The sequence below is a fragment of the Amblyomma mixtum genome, chromosome 2 (assembly GCF_055824585.1).
Source record: "Amblyomma mixtum isolate Tamu chromosome 2, ASM5582458v1, whole genome shotgun sequence".
NCBI lineage: Eukaryota > Metazoa > Arthropoda > Arachnida > Ixodida > Ixodidae > Amblyomma > Amblyomma mixtum.
Window position 1 is genome coordinate 205,940,310 of NC_143013.1, and position 20,323 is coordinate 205,960,632.

At 45.6% G+C, this 20,323-nt stretch overlaps 1 pseudogene; it reads right to left on the reverse strand.

The window, feature by feature from the left end:
* Positions 1-15,118: 15,118 nt before the first annotated feature.
* Positions 15,119-16,008, reverse strand: LOC149362337 (uncharacterized; annotated as a pseudogene).
* Positions 16,009-20,323: the final 4,315 nt, after the last annotated feature.

The following is a 20,323-nucleotide window of genomic DNA, read 5'->3' on the forward strand; positions in this document are numbered from 1 at the left end:
GTTACATGGCAGCTATTCCAGCAGTGAGAGGCGTCCACTTACTGCAGCTTTGGTGGATGCACAAGAACTTTTCTCACAAACAAAATTGACTATGCATAGTTATGCACTGCAACTGCACTGCAATGCATTTCACACCCTGCATGGTGGTGTGGGACATTACAAGCTATTTACATTTAACTTGCACCTCTGAATGTTAAGAATTTCTGTACTCGATTTCCCAATGCTGGTTGCCGCTTTAGGTAGATGAAAAAAATGTACAAAAATAAATGCTTTGTTTTGTGCCATCTCTTGAACATTCACTAGCTTCAAGGATGTAAAATCAATGTCGCTTCCCATGAAAGCAGAGGAGAGCCTGTAGCCATTTTGCTGTCGTGTACTTCGTGCTCTGAGCCTAGTTGAAGGAGAACCACCAGCCTGTGCACAGACAGATGTCTCCAATGATTGGCACCTCAGCTGTTGATGCCTAGCTATGTATAGAAATGTGGAGATGTACAACTTACGCACTGTATGCACAATGTTCAAGGTAAGGTAGGTAAGTAACAACACTAGCAGCTAGGCAAAAGATGAGCTTGCCTTCTGTTTTTCCTAATAAAAACCTAAAGCCAAAACAAGGCATCAAAGCCTGCTACAGAGCTTCACTACAGGCACCACAACACGCACTACAGCACTTGTCTCTTCTCCTTTCTTTGTTTGTGTTTGCATGCTTTGGTGCTGCTCCTTTTCTTAGATTCAAAACGCACCAACTAGCCCCAAAAGAAGTTTTATTGAATGTAAACAAAGTCAGGCACAAGGACAAAACAGTAAGCAGGAGCCAAAAGCAGAACAAGCTCTTGACGTGGGCAGCTTTACAGTTGAACTGCAAGAGGAGCAAGTTTCTCAGCTATTAACGAGAAACTCTTCTTGTCCTGTAGGTATAACATCATATCTCAATTGTCTTGCAATGCCTTTTGCAGCGCATTTTCTACAGCATGTAATAAATGAGTTTAATGCAGGAGATCTTTGTGACAAATAGTAAATTATAATAAATAGTATGGTCGAGCGTAAAAAAAATATCATGCTTCAGCTTTTACAGCACACACAGAAGCTTGATACGAGTTGTTTTCAGAATCTTCTACAAGTCCCTGTTACAAAGTCTTGTGCAATGTTGAACAAAAGGCGTTTGCATCCAGTTTTAGCTTTGGCGTTAACAATGCGGCACAGCTTGCACATTGATAAACCATCCCTAAGACACTAGTGATACCAAAAAGGCTGGAATGACTGAACACAATGCGTTCCTTGGCTTTTTAATAAAAAAACGTAACTTTATAGCATGATTATTACTCTTGATCGTTACGAACCCAACGACCACTAGACCAGCCTCTGCCTTCCTTGTAGCATCTTGCACTTCTTGAAATCACCAATGCACCTCTCAATTAGTCAATCATTAAGTGCAATATTACTACCGTATTTTCCGGTGTACAAGACGCGGCTTTTTTTCGAAAATCTTGCTGGTGCGTCCTATACAAGGGTGCGTCTTATATGCGAATTTTTGATCTTTTTTTTTGCGAGTTCATCGATTACTCCGGTTCATGCTCAAGCTTTTTTCACCTAAAAAATATCACTACCAATGACGTGGTTGTAACACGGTAAATACTTCAATACCGGGACCGCCGTGTGCGACATTCTAGGTGATTTTTATCATGAAACGGCGGGGATGACAACTTCCGGGATCACAAACGCGCGGCTGTTATCGGAGGCCCCAAGCAAAAGTAATGAGAAGCGCCAAAAGATGATGACAATCGCGCTTCTCGCCATTGTAAAGACAAGCCGGCGTTCTTTTTTAGTCACCCTTTGCAACTTTTTTTGCTCCGTGTACGTAGTGCATGTTTCAGCCGAGTTGCTTCCAGAAATGGGTGAACCTTTTGATAGCGCATCCGAAGATGAAGACTTCGAAGGTTTCAAGTAGAAATAAAATGTTGTTATGGACATATGGGGAGCTGTATCGTTTTTTCTTTCTTTTTTGCTAAAACGTGGATGGATATGGCGTGAGTGTTGCCTTTTTCGATCACTTAGCGTTGCTTAAGAATTGCTCAGAGGTACGGTGAATTTCGCGATAGTCGCGCAAGCGTGTTTAATTAAGCCTCACTAGTCTAACTGGGTAAACTGGGGTGCGTCTTATACACGGGTACGTCTTATATACGAACTTTTTCAGTGAGAGCTTGCATATATGGCAGGTGCGTCTTATACAAGGGTGCGTCTTATACACCGGAAAATACGGTACATGCAAGCATGCAATGCATCACATATGCAAGCTATAGATGTAGACATTTATTTACTTCATGTGCATGTTCAGCACATAAACAGTGTGCGAATGACACTTTGCTGCACAGTGAGAGTTCAGTATTATAGCATTTGTCTCAGACGTCAATTCTACTAAGTTCTGTACAATGAAAGGTGAAAAACAGCTAGGCTATGTTGGCTGCCATTTATTTTTAATTGTGTTATCCTGAAGTGAAGCTTTTCCCAACTTACTGACTCAGAGTATGAACAGAAAGGCGGTTAATAATTCTTATCACTTTCTAATGCGATCACCTCGTCTGTCAGCCTCCTTCTCCACACACAGGAAACGAAGAAACATTACTGCAACATGCGGGTCCACACAAACAGGGAACTTATGTGTAACAGGTTGCTTAATTATAATTTTCGACACTTGCTGCGTGCTCATGTCGACTAATGTTCTGGTGAAAACGTGTTTCAGTTTGAGCATGAAATTAGCGAAAATGGCCTCATAGAACAATTTATAACTCTTACAAGTGCTCGTAAACATGCCTTAACACTGCGACCAGAGCAGTGCCAGCGAACCAGATGCCGCCGTACGTGGCCGCGGTGTCGCCGTTTCGACAGCTGACGGCAGTAACAACACACGCCTTAAGTATTAGCTATGAATTCGAGCTACTCGCATTCAGCGCAAATGTCTAGGAATAATCGTCCTGTCCTTTAACATCTTAAGTTGTCACGCTGTACTGACGGAGGCCGAACAGCATAGCCCGCGCGGTGCTGCCGCCGTCATGTGAGAACGGTTGTGGCACATAGCCGAAGTCTTCCGAGCGAGAAATTGGTGCTCCTTAAGGAGATAAACAACCTACTTTACCGAATTCTTCAACTTCCACAACGCTCTCAAACTCTGCCGCCAACAAAATGCTCGAAGCACAGTATAGGGTTGACCGTCGCAGGCAGTCTGCCAGCGGATCGCAACGGCGCACTGTTCTTGCCGTTCCCTGTACTTGCTGGCACTCGGAACATGTTGCATTCCGTTGCAGTGAAGTTTCTGCAGGTTGTGGCAGCGCACAACATCCTTTTTTCCAGCAATGTGAGCGCCAGTATTAAGAAAAGAAAGACCGAAACCGCACGTCTGCAAGCAATTCCTACGCAAACCAAACGACAGAAAAGACCCGGAAGTTCAAATTCACGTGACAAAGCTGCGCCGTGACGCAATGTCCGCCGTCAGTTGGACACCACCTATAGCTGTGAGTGCGGCAGTTATGATACAATTAGTGAACTTTTCATTTATCTGGTCGATGGAGAGATTATCTAAAAGTATATTTTCTAAATTTGCTTTTGCTCTAAAAAGTGACCAGGCGGCGAGGTGAAGCTTCCAGCGCCGTGGCCTTGTGGGGATTATTTCCGGTCGGGATGTTAAAGTGATTAGTATAGGGGAGGTAGTCACTGCCATATGGGTTGTCAATGATATCCCATTTAAAATCATTAAAAACAGAAGGTGAGCTAAATAACAAGTCTAAAAAGGACATTTTCCCCGAGGTAGGGGAGCAGTAGGTGGCTTTTCCTGTATTTAAAAGACATACATTGTTTGTGATGATAAAATCTTCGATTATTTGACCCATAGAGTCACAGCGCTCGCTTCCCCAAAAAGGGGAGTGAGCGTTGAAGTCCCCAACTACTAGATACGGTTCTGGAAGTTCATTGATAAGTTCTTGTAAATCGTGGACTGTTAATGTAAAGTGTGGATGAATATATACAGAACAGATAGAAATTGTTTTATGGCTGACGACACTGACCACAACGGCTTCAAGTTTTGTTTTGAGTGTGATTTCTCGAGCAGGGACGCCGCTTTGCACGACAATCGCAACGCCTCCACAGAGTCTATTTGCCTGCTCACGATTGCGTCTAAAAGTTTTATAATGTTTCAGGATATTTGTATGTTGTGGACCTAGATTTGTTTCTTGAAGACATAATAAGACTACGGGCGAGATTGACCCTAGGATATCTTTTATGTCATTGTAGTTCCTCAACATTCCTCTACAGTTCCACTGAACTAGAAAAGTCATATTTATGTTTGTGATAGGAACGATTGGGAGTTTACTTATTTTCTGGGGCCGTTATGGTGGCCCTGCCTTTTTTCCGCTCAAGAGAGCTGTTCCGCCGCTCTAAAGCAGGCGGACTGTGGGATACGTCCATCACCTCGCGAGAGGTGCTGGACGACCGCGGGGAAGCCGCGCGTGTGTGAGTGTCAGGTCTCCCCTGACGGGGGGAACTCCTGCGGGATGTCGACCCATGGGCCGGCACTCCCTGGCTTGGAGTTGGCAGAGCAGCTTTCGCTGTCCCTGTCTGGGGCGTGGGTGGCCCTGCTACAGGCACAGTGGAACTGGCCACGGCAGGTGCCGGAGTGCTGTGTGGTGCTACGCCCCTGCGCACCACATCAGCGAAGTTTGGTTTTGCTGAGAAGGAGAATGTATTTGTAAGTGCAAAACACCTTCTGGCTTCTTTAAATGAAATGTTTTCTTTGGTCTTTATGGTAATGATTTCTTTCTCTTTTTCCAGGACAGACACGCCCTGGAGTACGCAGCATGGTCTCCTTCGCAGTTTGCGCAGCGTAGTGCTGCGTCACATTCCTCAGACTGGTGGTCCTTTGATGCGCATTTCGCGCAGGTTTTGCGGCCGCGGCAGCTCTGTGAGCCATGGCCAAACTTCTGGCAATTGAAACAGCGACGGGGATTGGGTATGTAGTGTCTTATGTTGACTTTCAGGTATCCTACTTCGATTGTTTCGGGTAAGCTGCTGGTGTTAAATGTAAGGACCATGTGTTTAGTGTCTATTTCCTTGTTATCCTTGCGGATTTTGATCCTGTGGACGTCAATTACATTTTGGTCGGAGAGTCCTTGAAGCATTTCGGTTTCTGTAAGGTGGATAAAGTCAGCCTCTGAGATCACGCCTTTGACTGTGTTGAGGGATCGGTGGGGAGTTACGGAGACAGAGATGTCCCCTATAGAAACAATGTTTGCAAGTTTTGAGCACTGGATGCTCTCGCGTAGTTCAAGGAGTAGGTCGCCGCTGGACATTTTGGATACCTTGTAGCCAGGCCCTAAGGTATCTGTTAGGCATTTGGTAACAAGAAATGGGGATATGATTCGGGCTTGCTTTTCTTCACAGTTACTGTGTATAACATGAAACTTAGTGAATGTCGGTTTCTTTTTCGAAAAAAGTCTGCTGCTTCATTCCGCCCTCTTTTGAGAGAGCGATCAGGTTTGGAAAGGGGGGGAGCCATAAAAGATTGATGTTTTTCGGTCATGGTGGCAGCCACCCACCATGGAGTCCAACAAGGGGACGCGACAGGAACATGAAAGAAAGTCCTGCCCACGCCAGCTGTACACCTTAACTATAACCAAAGATGACGCAACTCAGGGTAGTTGGCCACACAATGTTAACCCTCGCCGCCAGGCAGAAAAGGAAAAAGCCAAGAAGGGAAGAGGATACAGGAAAGTTATAAGAAAGGAGATAGGACAGTGAAAGATGGAGAGGAGAGCAGGAAAAGGCGACTGCCGATTTCCCCCGGTCGGGTCAGGCCGGAGGTGCCGTCTACAGGAAGCTGGGGCCAAAGTGGTGTGTTGCCTCCACCGAGGGGCCTTAAAGGTCCAAACGCTCGGTATCGGCTCAACCACCAGGATCCCCTTTTCCCCGGACACGGCGATGCCACGCACGGCTAAGCGCGGATGCTCGAGTCCGTGGTGACGCATTGTTCACCATCATCCCCCTGCGGGGATGTCCCTGCGGATGCTCGGGTTAACCCCGTGATGTCGCCACTCACCGTCTGCATGCTGCAAACGCCTCCCTGCGGGGGTACACTAAATAAGAATAATTATATTTGATGCTAAGAAGTAGCAAGCTTCCTTAATAATGTTTGCATTTCTTTTTGCACTATTTTTCTTGTTTGCATTTTGAAATTTAGGTTTTCCTGTGCGCATAATAAAAAGGTATCTATCCACTTTTTAGGTGTTTGTCACCAATCTTGACAAGAACACTGCATAATCAAAAGGAAAATTAGAGTAGTTGAGGGCAAGATACATGCATGTCGGAGTAGTAGTAGAAAACTAGCGAAAAGGACGCATTCACAAGGAGGAGAAGTACACAGGACAACGCTGGAGTGGGCCAGTTTTTAAACGATCCTTGGACCCCTTGGCACCTGACGACCCCTTTAGCGTTCGGACCTCGATGAATGTCATGGACTACTTATCCGCTACCAGTGCGAGTGCCAATTCCACCTTTTCGGTGGACATCGAAGACCTCTTCTATTCAGTTCCCCAAAAGGACTTGTTAGTTACTGTGCGGGATCTCATCGAAAAACGAGGTGCAGTGGCCTTCCAGAACAGCTCGGGCATATCGGTAATGTGAAGTCGCACACAGATGGTAGGCAGTACCAAGGAGGGAGTGGATCACGTTTGCGGGCAATATTAGGCAATGTGTCCATTATATCTAGTTCTTGGCATTTCTCTTCAAAGCGGAGAAGAAGTGGCCTGATTGCGAGGGGTCTGTTGGTAAATAGTGTTCGAGATGGACACTTTGTAACGAGTGGGTAACAGATGTGTTTAGGCTGGGAACGGATCTTTAAAATGTATGAGCATGTGAGCGTTGTTCTTCGGTCTGCAAGTGGTGGTTCATTGGTTTCTACGTACAGGCTTTTTATTGGTGACGTCCTGTATGCACCAGTTGAAAGGCGCAATCCCAAATTGTGCACAGGATCCAGTCGCTTCAAGAACGATGGCCTTGCTGATCCATACACTATGCAACCATAATCTAGAATGGAACGTACTACAGAGCGATAAATGTGTAGAAGACATACCCGATCAGAACCCCAGTGTTTGCGTGATAGGACTTTCAGTATGTTCAGTGCTAGCGACGCCTTCTTTTTCAGTGCATTGATGTGAGGCAGGAAAGTTAGTTTTTTGTCGAAGGTGATGCCTAGAAATTTGTGTTCCTTTTTGAAAGGCAGCTCGGTTTGGTTGAGGTGTAATGTTGGATTTGTGTGCAAGCCTCGTTTCAGTGAAAAAAGTAAGGCCACTGTTTTCTGTGGTGAGAACTGGAAACCATTTTTGTCTGCCCATGTTGCCATTTTGTTGATTGTAAGCTGTACTTGTCGTTCGCATGTGGATATATTGGAAGATGTGCACGCTATCTGAAGATCATCAACATACATTGAATACATAATGGACCTTGGGATTATTTTTCTAATAGAATTCATTTTTACAACGAAGAGAGTTGTGCTTAAAATGCACCCTTGAGGAACTCCATTTTCCTGAATGAAGTCCCTCGAAAGGGTCGAGCCTAGGCGGACATTAAATGAGCGGTTAGACAAAAAGTCTTTAATGGAGTTCAGCATTCTGCCACGGATGCCGAGCTCAGCTAAGTCCTGGAGGATCCCGAACCTCCAGGTTGTATCATATGCTTTCTCTAGATCAAAAAAGACGCTAAGACAGTGTTGTTTGTGTATAAAAGCTTCTCTGACTGTATTTTCGAGACGGACTAGGTGATCTGTAGTGGAGCATCCTTTTTTAAATCCACATTGATGGATATCAAGCAGTTCACAGGATTGCAGAACAAAGGTTAGTCTTATATTTAGGACACTTTCGAAGGATTTGGCGAGGCAACTGGTTAAGGCTATGGGTCTATAACTGCTAGGAGAGGTTGGGGGTTTACTAGGTTTAAGAAACGGGACAATAATAGCTTTCTTCCAGGCTTCAGGTATTTTCCCTGACATCCAAACTGTGTTAAAGAATCTCAAAAGTGCTTCTATGGCAGGCTCAGAAAGATGTGCAAGCATTTCATAATGTATATGGTCGGGTCCTGGAGCAGTTTTTTTTCCGGCAGACAGTACTGTATTGATTTCTTGGAGGGTAATTAGACTATTGTATTTTTCATTTGCACCTCCAGTTGTTGGGAGCCTCTGTTTTTCAGCTGTATTTTTGTATTTTAAAAAGGCCTGCGTGTAGTGTGATGAACTTGAAACTGCAGTGAAATGTTCCCCCAATATGTCTGCCTGTTCCTGTATGCTTGTTTGTGTTCCGGGTGTTGTTAAAAAAGGAATTGTGAATGGTGAAAAGTTGCCGTTTATTTTTCGAACCTGCTCCCACATTTTTTTAGATGGGATCTGACTGTTGATATTTGAAACATAATTCTGCCATGAAGCTTTTTCGGCACTGCGACGGACATACCGAGCTTTAGCTTTTGCCTTTTTAAAATTTAGGAAATTTTCATGTGTCGGATACCTACGGAATTTACCCCACGCTCTATTTTGCTGTTTTTTTGCTTCTTTACAGTCCTTTGTCCACCATACTTTATGGTTTTGTCGCGCCACTCCTGACGACTGAGGAATAGCTGTGAGTGCGGCAGTTATGATACAATTAGTGAACTTTTCGTTTATCTCGTCAACGGTAAGATTTCCTAAAACTATATCTTCTAAAGTTGCCTTTGCTCTAAAAAGTGACCAGTCGGCGAGGTGAAGCTTCCAGCGCCGTGGCCTTGTGGTGATTATTTCCGGTGGTGATGTTAAAGTGATTAGTATAGGGAGGTGGTCACTGCCATATGGGTTATCAATGATATCCCATTTAAAATCATTAAAAACAGAAGGTGAGTTAAAAGACAAATCTAAAAAGGTCATTTTCCCCGAGGCAGGGGAGCAGTAGGTGGCTTTTCCTGTATTTAAAAGACATACATTGTTTGTGAGGATAAAATCTTCAATTATTTGACCCCCTAGAGTCACAGTGCTCGCTTCCCCAAAAAGGGGAGTGAGCGTTAAAGTCCCCAACTACTAGATACGGTTCTGGAAGTTCATTGACAAGTTCTTGTAAATCGTGGACTGTTAATGTAAAGTGTGGAGGAATATATACAGAACAGATAGAAATTGTTTTATGGCTGACGACACTGACCGCAACAGCTTCGAGTCTTGTTTTTAGTTTAAGCTCTCGAGCTGGGACACCGTTTTTCACTATGATGGCTACGCCTCCCGACAGCCTGCTCGCCTGCTCTCGATCGCGGCGGAAAACAGTATAATTCTTAAGAAAGTTATTTTTTTTGGGACCTAAATTTGTCTCTTGTAGACATAAGGCAACAGGAGCGTGCGCTCCTAGTATGTCTTTTATGTCACTGTAGTTGTTTAGAAGTCCTCTACAGTTCCATTGTATTATGAAAGCCATCTTAATTTTGTGCTTCTATAGGGTGAAAAAGTAGATTAAGTTGTCGATGGCCCCGTGACTCGGGGCCTGTCTTTTTTTGACCGATCCAGGGAGCTCCGCCGACCGTCCGACGTGGACGGCGCGGGGCTGCCCGGGGTCGTGTCCATCGCCTCTGTGGAGGCGCTGGACGACCGTGCAGGAGGTATGTTGATTTTCGAGTTTGACCTCGACCTGTGGGAAGAGGTCTTGAGGCCCGCCGACCCGGGGGTCTGCGTTGCCTCCTTTGGGGTTTGCGGAGTAGCGCTAGCTACTCCACACGGGGGCGCGGGTGGCCCCACCACAGGCACACTGCGTGTGGCCTGGACGGGTGCCGAAGCCTGGTGTGGTGTGCCGCGCCCACGCACCACATCAGCGAAGTTTGTTTTTGCACTGAAAGAGAATGTGTTCGTTTGAGCATATCGCCTTCTTGCTTCCTTGCAAGAAATGTTTGCCGTAGTCTTGAGAGTAATTATTTCTTTTTCTTTTTTCCAAGAAGGACAAGCTCTGGCGTAGGCAGCATGTTCTCCTTCACAGTTTGCACACCGCGGTGTAGCAACACATTCTTCAGATTGGTGTTCCTTTGACGAGCATTTTGCGCAAGTTTTGCAGCCGCGACAACTCTGGGAGCCATGGCCGAATCTCTGACAGTTAAAACATCTTCGTGGGTTGGGTATATATGGTCTTACATTTATTTTCAGGTAACCAGCTTCAATGCTTTCAGGCAGTGTGCTGGTATTGAAAGTGAGGATCAGGTGCTTCGTGTCTATTTCCTTGTTATCCTTCCGGATCTTTATGCGTTGAACATTTATGACATCTTGGTCAGTAAGGCCCTCAAGCATTTCTTTCTCAGAGAGGTGGATAAAGTCGATTTCAGATATGACGCCTCGGACAGTATTCAAAGATCGATGTGAAGTGACAGAGACTGGGATTTCCCCAATGGACGCAAGGTTTGAGAGTTTAGAGTGTTGGACAGTGTCACGAAGTTTGAGCAGTAAGTCACCGCTGGCCATTTTGGATACCTTGTACCCAAGGCCCAAGGTGTTTGTAAGGCACTTTGCTACTAGGAACGGGGATATCAGTCTTGCTTGTTTTCCTTCTGCTTCGCTATGGACAACATGAAATTTTGGGAAAGATAGCTTTCTTTTCTGAAAAAAATCGTCTGCATCGTTCCGCCCTCTTTTTAGAGAGCGATCTGGTTTGGAAAAAGGGGGAGCCATAAATAATTAATGTTTTTCAGTCATGGTGCCAGCCACCCACCATGGAGCCCAACAAGGGGACGGGACAGGAACTTACAAGCAAGTCCTGCCCACGCCAGCTGTACACCCCAACTATAACCTAATATGACTCAACTCAGGGTAGTTGGTCACACACGGTTAACCCTCGCCGCCAGGAAAAAGAGGAAAAAACTGAAGAAGAGAGGAGGATACAGGAAAGTTGTAAGAAAGGAAATAGGAAAGTGATAGGTAGAGGGGAGGACAGGAAAAGGCGACTGCCGATTTCCTCCGGTTGGGTCAGGCCGGAGGTGCCGTCTACAGGAAGCTGGGGCCAAAGTGGTGTGTTGCCTCCGCCGAGGGGCCTTAAGGGTCCAAACGCTCGGTATCGGCTCAACCACCAGGATCCCCTTTTCCCCGGACACGGCGATGCCACGCACGGCTAAGCGCGGATGCTCGGGTCCGTGGTGACGCATTGTTCACCATCATCCCCTTGCGGGGATGTCCCTGCGGATGCTCGGGTTAACCCCGTGGTGTCGCCACTCACCAACGTCTGCATGTTGCAGACGCCTCCCTGCGGGGGTGCAGCCAGGTAACACAAATCTGCCAAGACATTGCAACCACTGCAAAGACTGCACCCCTCTGTTCCATAATGTCAAAATCATCGGCTGCGGCAAAACACAGATAGAACAAGAAATCTTAGAAGCTTTTAAAATCAAGCAGTTAGGAACTGAATGCGTCTGTTAGGTTCACGGCAAAAGAGTACAATTTCATGAATGGGACACAGGTTGCCACATGCAATCTTCGCTCGCTTAATCAGCTTTGTGTTTGCTGTTTTGATAGCGTTTGTGGTGCTCTCGCGCATGTGCACCCTGTTCTGATGTTGGCAATATACCAAGTAAAGAATTTTCAGTTGTGTTTCCAGTGTTGTCCTGTCTACTTCTCCTGCTTGTGAACGTGTCCTTTCCGCTGGTTTTCTACTTACCATGCACCAACTGGCCCAACAAGCTACGCTTCTGCAATACTATGCATGTGGGAGCATTAACCTCACTGGTACCACCCGTCCCCTGCATTTACTTCAAAAACGATATCATTAATTGTTCTCTGAACTGCAACATGGTTGCATGGTTTTCACATTAATGCAAAAGCATATTCCTAGGTGATGTGTTGTCTTCTTGCGACTGTTTTCTGAAGTAGGATACAATACTCAAATGTTTGGGCTTCCCTGATTACATGTACTTTCATGTGCTATGATCCCTCATCTCGACTTGTGCCGTTCTGGCGACATGCAACACTCGGGGCACAAAGAGCAAGGTTCGAATATGCAATCATCTTTTGTACCTAAGGTTAACATACATGGAATGCTAAGTGGCAGTAAATGTTCGGATATGCTGTTTGCTAATATGCGTGTTTCTTTTGCATTTGTTTACCTTTTGAATTATTAATGTTTCGTTGTGTACAGAAACAAAATAAAACTTGTTACTCTTCACTGTCTGTTTGTCAACAATTATGGCAGAAGCACTGCAATTCAGCAAGGATATTCGTGTAGTCCAGGGCAAGATATGTTAGAACAGTTACACAGGGGATAACATATTTCCCCTTTATTCATTCCAAAAAATACACAAAAGCGTTGATACAGTAAGAAAAGTGTTGCTGCACAAGTGCATTTCGCACTGTGTTGCCGTCATCAGCCATGGCACTGGGAGGAGCTGGCACCTCCGGTGGTAGCACACATTCTTCATCGCTGCTGCATGCGTACTGCTTGGCAATGTTGTGCAGCACACAGCAGGCAAAGATGATTGCTAAGCACCGGTGAGGTGCCATTCGGAGCTCCCCATGCAGACAATGGAAGCGCCGCTTCAGCTGCCCGATCGTCCTGCAAAAGCGAAGTGTCACCTGTGATTGCCACAATAACCCTCAAACAAACATGGCAGTAGCAAGCAAATATTGATACATGTGCCTACTTCACGATATGTGCCTTGCAGGCTGCTATCTGTAAACTGTATACCATGCATCAACATTCTGAAAGTTAATTATGTTTATACAGAGTAATGTAAATTATCACTTGGCAGAATTGATATTCCTACGAAATTCGAAAATTGCAGTGCACCAATAAGCACACCCACTGGTGAAATTATTGCTGGTTGAAATAAATTAAATACCATACCATACCCAAAATAAGGGTGGTGCAGACAGCCACAGTACGCGACCAAAGGGAGAGGTTCACTCAACTTGTTTTAACCCTTTGAAGGTTTTTTCCCGCAAGGTCTTTGCCGTACGGGTACGGTTTCGATCTTCCGTTTGAAATTTTGCGCCAAAAGAACAATGCGTGCTTACTGGGGGGTGCTGCCACCTCTTAGGACTTACAAGAAGTGTTTGAATTTTGTGCTGCCTTCTTACAGAGATAAGCAGAACTTATGTCTAGCTTTAGCGCGGCGGCACAGACTGCGGCAACACCCCTTTTGTAGTTTTGGTTTCGCCGCGTGATCGCAACGGAGTCGCGCGAAATTTGAGTTTTCTTTTTATCAGCACTATCTTGCAGGGGCTGCCAAAGTTGATTTCTATCTTTATTGGCGCTGCTCTTAGCTTGCTTATCACCGTTGCTCGCGAGGTATTCTCGCCCTCTGTGGCAACGCGCCTACGCGGTTTCGATTCCGCCGCGGGATCGCAACGGAGTCGCGCGAAACGTGTTTTCTTTTTGTGGGCACTGTTTTGCAGAGGCGGCGAAAGTTGATTTCTATCTTTATTGGTGCTGCTCTTAGCTTGCTTATCACCGTTGCTATTCTATTCTATTGAACATTTTCCAGTTGTGAGTGATGCTGTCACCAAAGTACTGTTCCTAATTTTTTTTAACTATTTATTCTTGATTATATACATTTTGTAGATTCAAGATCCGCAATAAAGTAATTTGACCACCTGGGAAAGTTTTCAAAATAATTCGACCCTGAAACGGTTAATGGCCTAGTGCGTGAACAGCACAATCAGGATGTAAAAAAAACTAACCAATAATGCACACTTCGCCACACTTCTCTACAGTGGCATGACCAAGTGTTTACGTACTGCAATCGGAGCGCAGTCGCGTACATAGAGTTGTGTGCGTTCTTTTCGTGCGTTCCTCACGGCACCTGTGTTTGCTTTCCACTGGCGCATCAAGACTCACCTCTCCACAATCGCCCTCGTTGTGCCGTGCGCAGCGTTGTAGCGCCTTTTCCCGGGAGTGTCCGCAGTCCGGAATGGCGTCATCAACCATGGCCTGCATGGATATCCGCTGTCTCCGAGTAACACGCCGGTGTAAATACCATCGTCGAAGCTTTGGGCCACGCTGCTGTTCGCCAGCATCCGCACGTCGTGAGTGCCGCCCGGCCACCGTGCGACCACATCGATGATGCGGCAGTGGCTATCAACCACCAGCTGCATGTTGATCGAACGATAAAAGTGGCGGTTGATATAGGCTTCTTCATGCACTTCGGGAGCCTGTATCCGCACATGGGTGCCGTCGATTGCGCCGACCACGCGCGGAAAGCCGGCGACGGCGTAGAAGCTGCTTTGGACTTCCCGCAGCTGGCTAGGTGACGGCCAGCTGGAAAGAAAACGGGGGTGGTCATGTTTAGTCTCACGCCAATTTCACGTTTAGTCTCACGCAAAGAACAAAATCAAGGAAAGTGCGCTTGAGCACCAAAACGGCGAGCGAGCAACGCTCTACTGGCGATCCTTTCGCGTGCTGTCCTGTACATGCAAATACAGGAACACATTTCACACATCGTACGTACAGCAGCTGATGTTCCAGCCACGCAACTCTCTAAAATGCATGCGCGAACACGAAGAGCCAAAGAAAACAAGCGGCAGTAACACCATGGATGGAAAGATAGAAGGCCGGAGATAGGCTTACCGGATCCAATCTCTGCTGCGGCGGACGAGGGCGACAGCAACTCGGCGCACTGTGCAGCTTGCTGTTGATTCGTGGGCACCGATCGTGTCTCCGGCAGTAAGAAGGAAACAGCCGGAGGCGAAAAACTTCAGTGCCAGCGTCACTTGCAGCTCGGCGCTCACAGCGCCGCTTCGACGCGTCGGGGGCTCGATCTCGGAGCGAAGCAGCTTGACGAGAAATGCTATGCCTTCCCGCCCGAACCGTAAGCGGCGCTGCAGCTGCTCCTCGCTGAGTGTATCAAGCGGATTTGTCCTGTCGCGAAATACACGTTCGTGCCGCAAAAGGTGATCGGCGAGCACCTCGAGACTGATCAACCGCACGGTAGCCATGTTAGATAAGACTGGAAAAGATTTGATTAAGACTGCCTGAAGCAGCCTAGGTTCGAGGCTTGTTGAAATCTTCATTTTCTATCTCGTTCCAGTCTAGTTCCTTTCATGCAAGCGACTTATTGGCTAGGGAAGATAGGGACTTCAATGAGATCAAATTGAGTCTGAAGATCAGAGTAAGACTGGGCTAAAGAGTTTTGTGCAAGCGGGCCCAGGTTCCTCCTTAGGCAATCTGCATTTGAGGAAGGTTTGAACGTGCGGGCTTGCAACTGCCTTGCAGGTACAGTGTGTATGCCATCATCACGCGTCATAATCTGATGAGGCACATCCTTTGCTGATGTAATAAGGCCCTTCAACCTGCCTACGCTTGCCTCAAACCAGAGACAAGAATGTGCCCAAAGTGACCCCTGGAGCACAACACTTTTTGGAATGTGGAGGAGTTGGTGAACATTTGATGTCATGTCTTTCTCAGCATACAGAAACTGCATGCCAACGAACTGCACTAGGCAGTGGTGCTCGTGGCAGTGTCACTGCTTGATACTCGATCTTGAAGTAGCAGAAAGGTAGCACTAAAAGACTAACGTGAGTGAGGTAGCGCTCAGGCAGTATGCCATCTAGGCATACAAGACTGCAATACAGGAGGCACTGCTGCGAATTCGATTGCTTTCGAATATTTTCTCAGCTGCGGAGATCGTGGCAGACGTGGAATGCACTGTGGCGGCTTGATGTGACAGCCACTCATCAATCTCTTGCAGGAGTTGTGGCGATCCAATGTAGTATGGTGCACCAACAGTGGAAAACTACAACTCCATAACCTGGCATGTCACACCAAGCAGCACACAATGCATGTAATCAGGACTGAAGCTCTACACAATGTCGAATGCTGACAAATTAATTAGTGATGGTCCCTTCACGCCACGCTTACGTGTACCAGTGTCATGCGCTTTCTTCATGTCAGTCATGGCAGAGCCCTTGCTTCTGTCCTGAAAGGTGGTGGCACTGGTAGGGTACTTGACAGTTCCTGTTAAGCAAATTTTAATACAAATATAAGTAAAGCACATGCATCTACGCTCCAGCTCTGATCTGTGTAATGCAAATCAACATATTAGCTAACTACAACAGTTCTAAATCCTTTTCAAATTCTTACTGTATTTATCGCTGGGGCACTTCTTAGTCCATCCAGTGATAGTAAGTTTGGCCCCAAGGAAATGAAAACAAAAACTGAAATGCATCATATGCACAGCACAACATGATGCTGTGATGTGGCCTACAAAGAGCCAGAAGTAATCAAATAGAAGCAGAATAACTGGTATGGGCATTAGAGTTTACATCACAAAGGCAATGTGGATAATGGGAGGTGACGACAAGCTGTCACACAGCTAAAGGATGTGCAGCACTCGGCCTGTTACTACATGAGAGGTTCTGTTGCACAGTAGAACTGTGTTCTTACCTTCAGTGGATTTTCATGGGTGCAAGTACCAACTGCACCCAAAGCAGCCATTATATTGAACCATTTTGCATGAGTGCACGAGCTGGCGCAACAGCGCCAAGGCCAAGCTCCTCTCTTTGCTTTATGTAAAACTCCCCATCTGTTATGTCACATTTGAGGGCAGTGTCGCGAGGCTGAGATATACTGCCTAAGGAGACCTTTAGTGCTCTGGCAACTTCTTTTGATGAAAGCTGCTGCTTCACTGGCAAGCTGACAAAAAAATTGCCCTGCATGGCGAGAGGTCCCTCCCTGAAGACCTGTGGTCACACTGTATACACGTCAGTTGGACATCTTTCCAATTCTTTGGATCACCTTCGCTCTTGCCCAGCAAACGCATGCAGTCCGGGCAATAGTAATGAAATGTGAGGGTGTCCAGCAAAATCCCAGCAAACTTCTCAAAGACAAATTTTGTGTTGTTGTGTTGGGTTTAATGGCACATAGGCAACTAAGGCCATCATGTGCCAAGCACAAGGTATAATAATTTCTGTGCGATTTAATAAAAATGTGGAAGGTGATCAGTGGTGTAAAGGGCCTGTTGGGAAGATCATCCCTCTTTAGTATGAAGCCAACAAACTTCATAAGGCTGTCTATCTGTGTCCATTACAGCCAAGATGTGACAGCGAAATCCATAACTAGTGTCACTATGTCCTCTGCCGAAAAATCGGAGTTCGAGAAAGATGCGCACCCGGCAGGATCATGGTCGCTTTCCTTGTTCAGCCAGTCGGTTTTTTCGCAGTCATCTTCACTCGGAAAGTAGAACCAAGAACTAGAAGCGGATGGTGCATTTTTAGGGTCAATGCTTGAAGAAGGGTTCAGTGGGGAGGTGCTGGCAGCATACTGTTCATCTTCGGTGGGCGCATCTGACATGGGAGAGTTGACGCATTCTTCTGGTGCTCTTCTGCCGGCATGAGATTGCCTGTATTTCGTTGATCTCGGTAGCCTCTCTTCATCAAAGAATAGCTCCAAGTAAACCTTGCGCAGCTTTGGCGGCAGAGCGCCTCGCCTTTCCGCTTGTGTAAACACACTATTCTTTAATCCTGAAAGCGACTAGAGGTGCCACAACTTTCCACGTGCACAATTCTCGCCAACTCTGCCAACACTATCCACCATACCAAGATCTTCTCAAATTGTCTAAGTAACATTCTAGGATTGGATTGTGTCTACTAGAAAACAATATTTTGAGGTGACTTCTTAACTCTTTACTCTTATACACTTTTTATATGCACATATATATTGCAAAACTAATAACTTAAGCACTATTATAGTTACATAAAATGCAATTATTTTATAAAAAAATCTTGTAAGACAAGGGATTAGCCATAGCGATAGCCTGAGCCAAGACTCTTAGCCGTTCTTGACTCATGTTATCCATGTGGTTCATGAATACTTTATATCTCACGTACTGTACATCGTGTGCAACATGTGCGTCTTTATAGCTCAAGATGTTTGCGCTTGTTTGCTTCTTGGAATCATCGCCATGTTGTATCTGTTAAGGATATACAAGATTTCCACCCAGTGGGGAAGTCTGACTTAGACAACAAATCCGTATATATACTGTATTTTGGCGTGACGATCAGGAGGACGAAAACACCGGATTCTACTCTACCGCCAAGCATGAGAACCTGCGCAAATAGCCATCTTTTGCGGTATCCTCGATTTCAGCTCTTATTTAGCCAGGCAAGTTGTTTAATTTCTGTAATGTATATTGCACCTGCAGTTACTCAGGAAGAACTTGTTCAATGTAAGAAGAGGCCCCCGCTGCAGAGGGTAACCGTGCAGCAAAAGTTCTGAGGATGAAACAGTAATTGAAAAGAGGAAGCAGGTATGAATATTTCATTATCTTCCACGTGGAGAGGTTTGGTAGTAAAAAAATGCATCTCAAATACGCTGCCTGAACCGTGAGCCAGCATCTCCCTTTTGGTGCGGCAAGAAAAGTCACATTTAATATGGCCCTTTTCTTTTGAGTACTTGTTGACCTACTGGAGACAATGTACCGCGAGCTGCTATAGTGTGAAGATGTGGACAAAAAGTCCGCGGGATGCAGATTCAAGGGAAAAAAAATCTGCTTTGCCTCCGCACACTCTTTTCTTCCAGCAAATAGACCACGCATGACCCCTCATGCTTGTATGGTTTTCGTTGACCTGCTTTGCTTGACCGCGCAGAAATATTTTTTTCCTCCCAGATCACACCCATGACTGTACATATGCATAGACATGTAGGTTGAGGTCGATAGAAGACCGCCTGCACTCATATGTATACAATGAATAACGTGCAGTCTAATCCAGGAAACTAATTGTTCAATGCTTGGCTTCCAGGCTGCCAAAAAGAAAAAATATGAACCAGGCCTCTGCCAAAAATGATAACTATAGCTCTATCCTGCAGACGCAATTAGGCCAAGCACATGAAAAGAATTCTAAAGTTACTGTAAGTGTTGTACCTGACAACTCAAAATTTCTTTTGTACTGTGCCTACCAGGCAACATTAACAAGCTTTGTTTATATTGCAACTTTGTGAGCAGCGTAAAAAACAGTGTGCATCAAGCACATCATCTGACTCGAAATACTCACTTATTGCAAGCAGCGAGCTCAGAGAAGCAAGAAAAAAAGCGAAACATTGGAAAGCCCGTTGGAAGGAAGTGAAACAAAATAACCTGTTCCTGCAAGAGCAAATCCGTGTGCAGCAGGTGCTCCTGCAGTCCAATATCTTCACACGCAAGTGAAACTTGTGCACTTTTGTCTGTGTGTGAAGCTGCTGCATATTGCTACTGTAATGTGAAACCTATATACTAAATAATGTATCGTTCCAGCCTAAGTAAGTGTGAAAGCTAGTGCATCAAAAGTACTTGATGCAGGGCTTGTTGGTTCATGTTAGTTTTTTAACGGCGCAAAAAAGGCACACACACAGGAAAAGAAAGAACCGGACAGCAAGAGCGCTAGTACGGTGCTCTTACTGTCCTTTTTTTTTCCCCGTGTGTGTGCCTTTATAGCGCCGTTAAAAATATTCTAGTGCATCACACTTTTTGGGCTTCATTTTTAACCTCAATAAACCTACTTCAACAGTTGAAGGAAAGCAGGACAGTGGCAGAAGACAAAGTGGCCAACATGGATTTTGTCATGCACGTATATATACGCTTTTGTTCAGTCTCTTGTATTTCAAAAACCCAAATTCAAGCCAGTAATATCCCTCATGTAATGCCCCACAACCGGGGCTTTTGAGGTAATAAATAAATAATAACATATAGCACCAGCCTAATGAACTGTGAAAGCTAGTGCTTCACACTTTCTTGCTGCATTTTCAACTTCCACAGTGTAAGAAAACCAAGACCGAGATAGATTTTGACATTTAATTCGTTGCATTTCATTCATTGGCATTTCATTCGTTGCTGATAGTACTATGTATAGCCTGTGCAGGCGAACTGTAAGTTTTGCCAACTCGGTGTGATAGTAGATGAGGTGCTAGCATACAGAGGTCTCCTGAAACGGCATATGCCATGTATTCTGTCACATAGGCCTCTCTACTAAGCTGCCTCAAGCTAGTCGTTCTGCAACAGGTGAGTTGCCTGGAGACATTACGAGAATTGTCAGAATGCGTTATTGTCTGCATTTGTTGATGGTTGAAAAGTACAGGTCTTTGACTGTGTAACGGGTGGAACTTTCAGAGACCAACAAAGAACCTGCTGCAGAATGCACGTACCTTCTTGATGACTCTGTAAGTACAAGCCTTGTACCTTGAGTGAACTTGCCTGTGAAAATTTTTCAGGCTCATATTCTGAGCATAAAATGTATGATTCCACTTCACCTTAAGAAGGGCATCACACTTTCGAAAGTGCAAGCCAGAGAATAATGTCTCACAAGAAAGCCACTCTTGTCATGAGACTGCACAAGCAA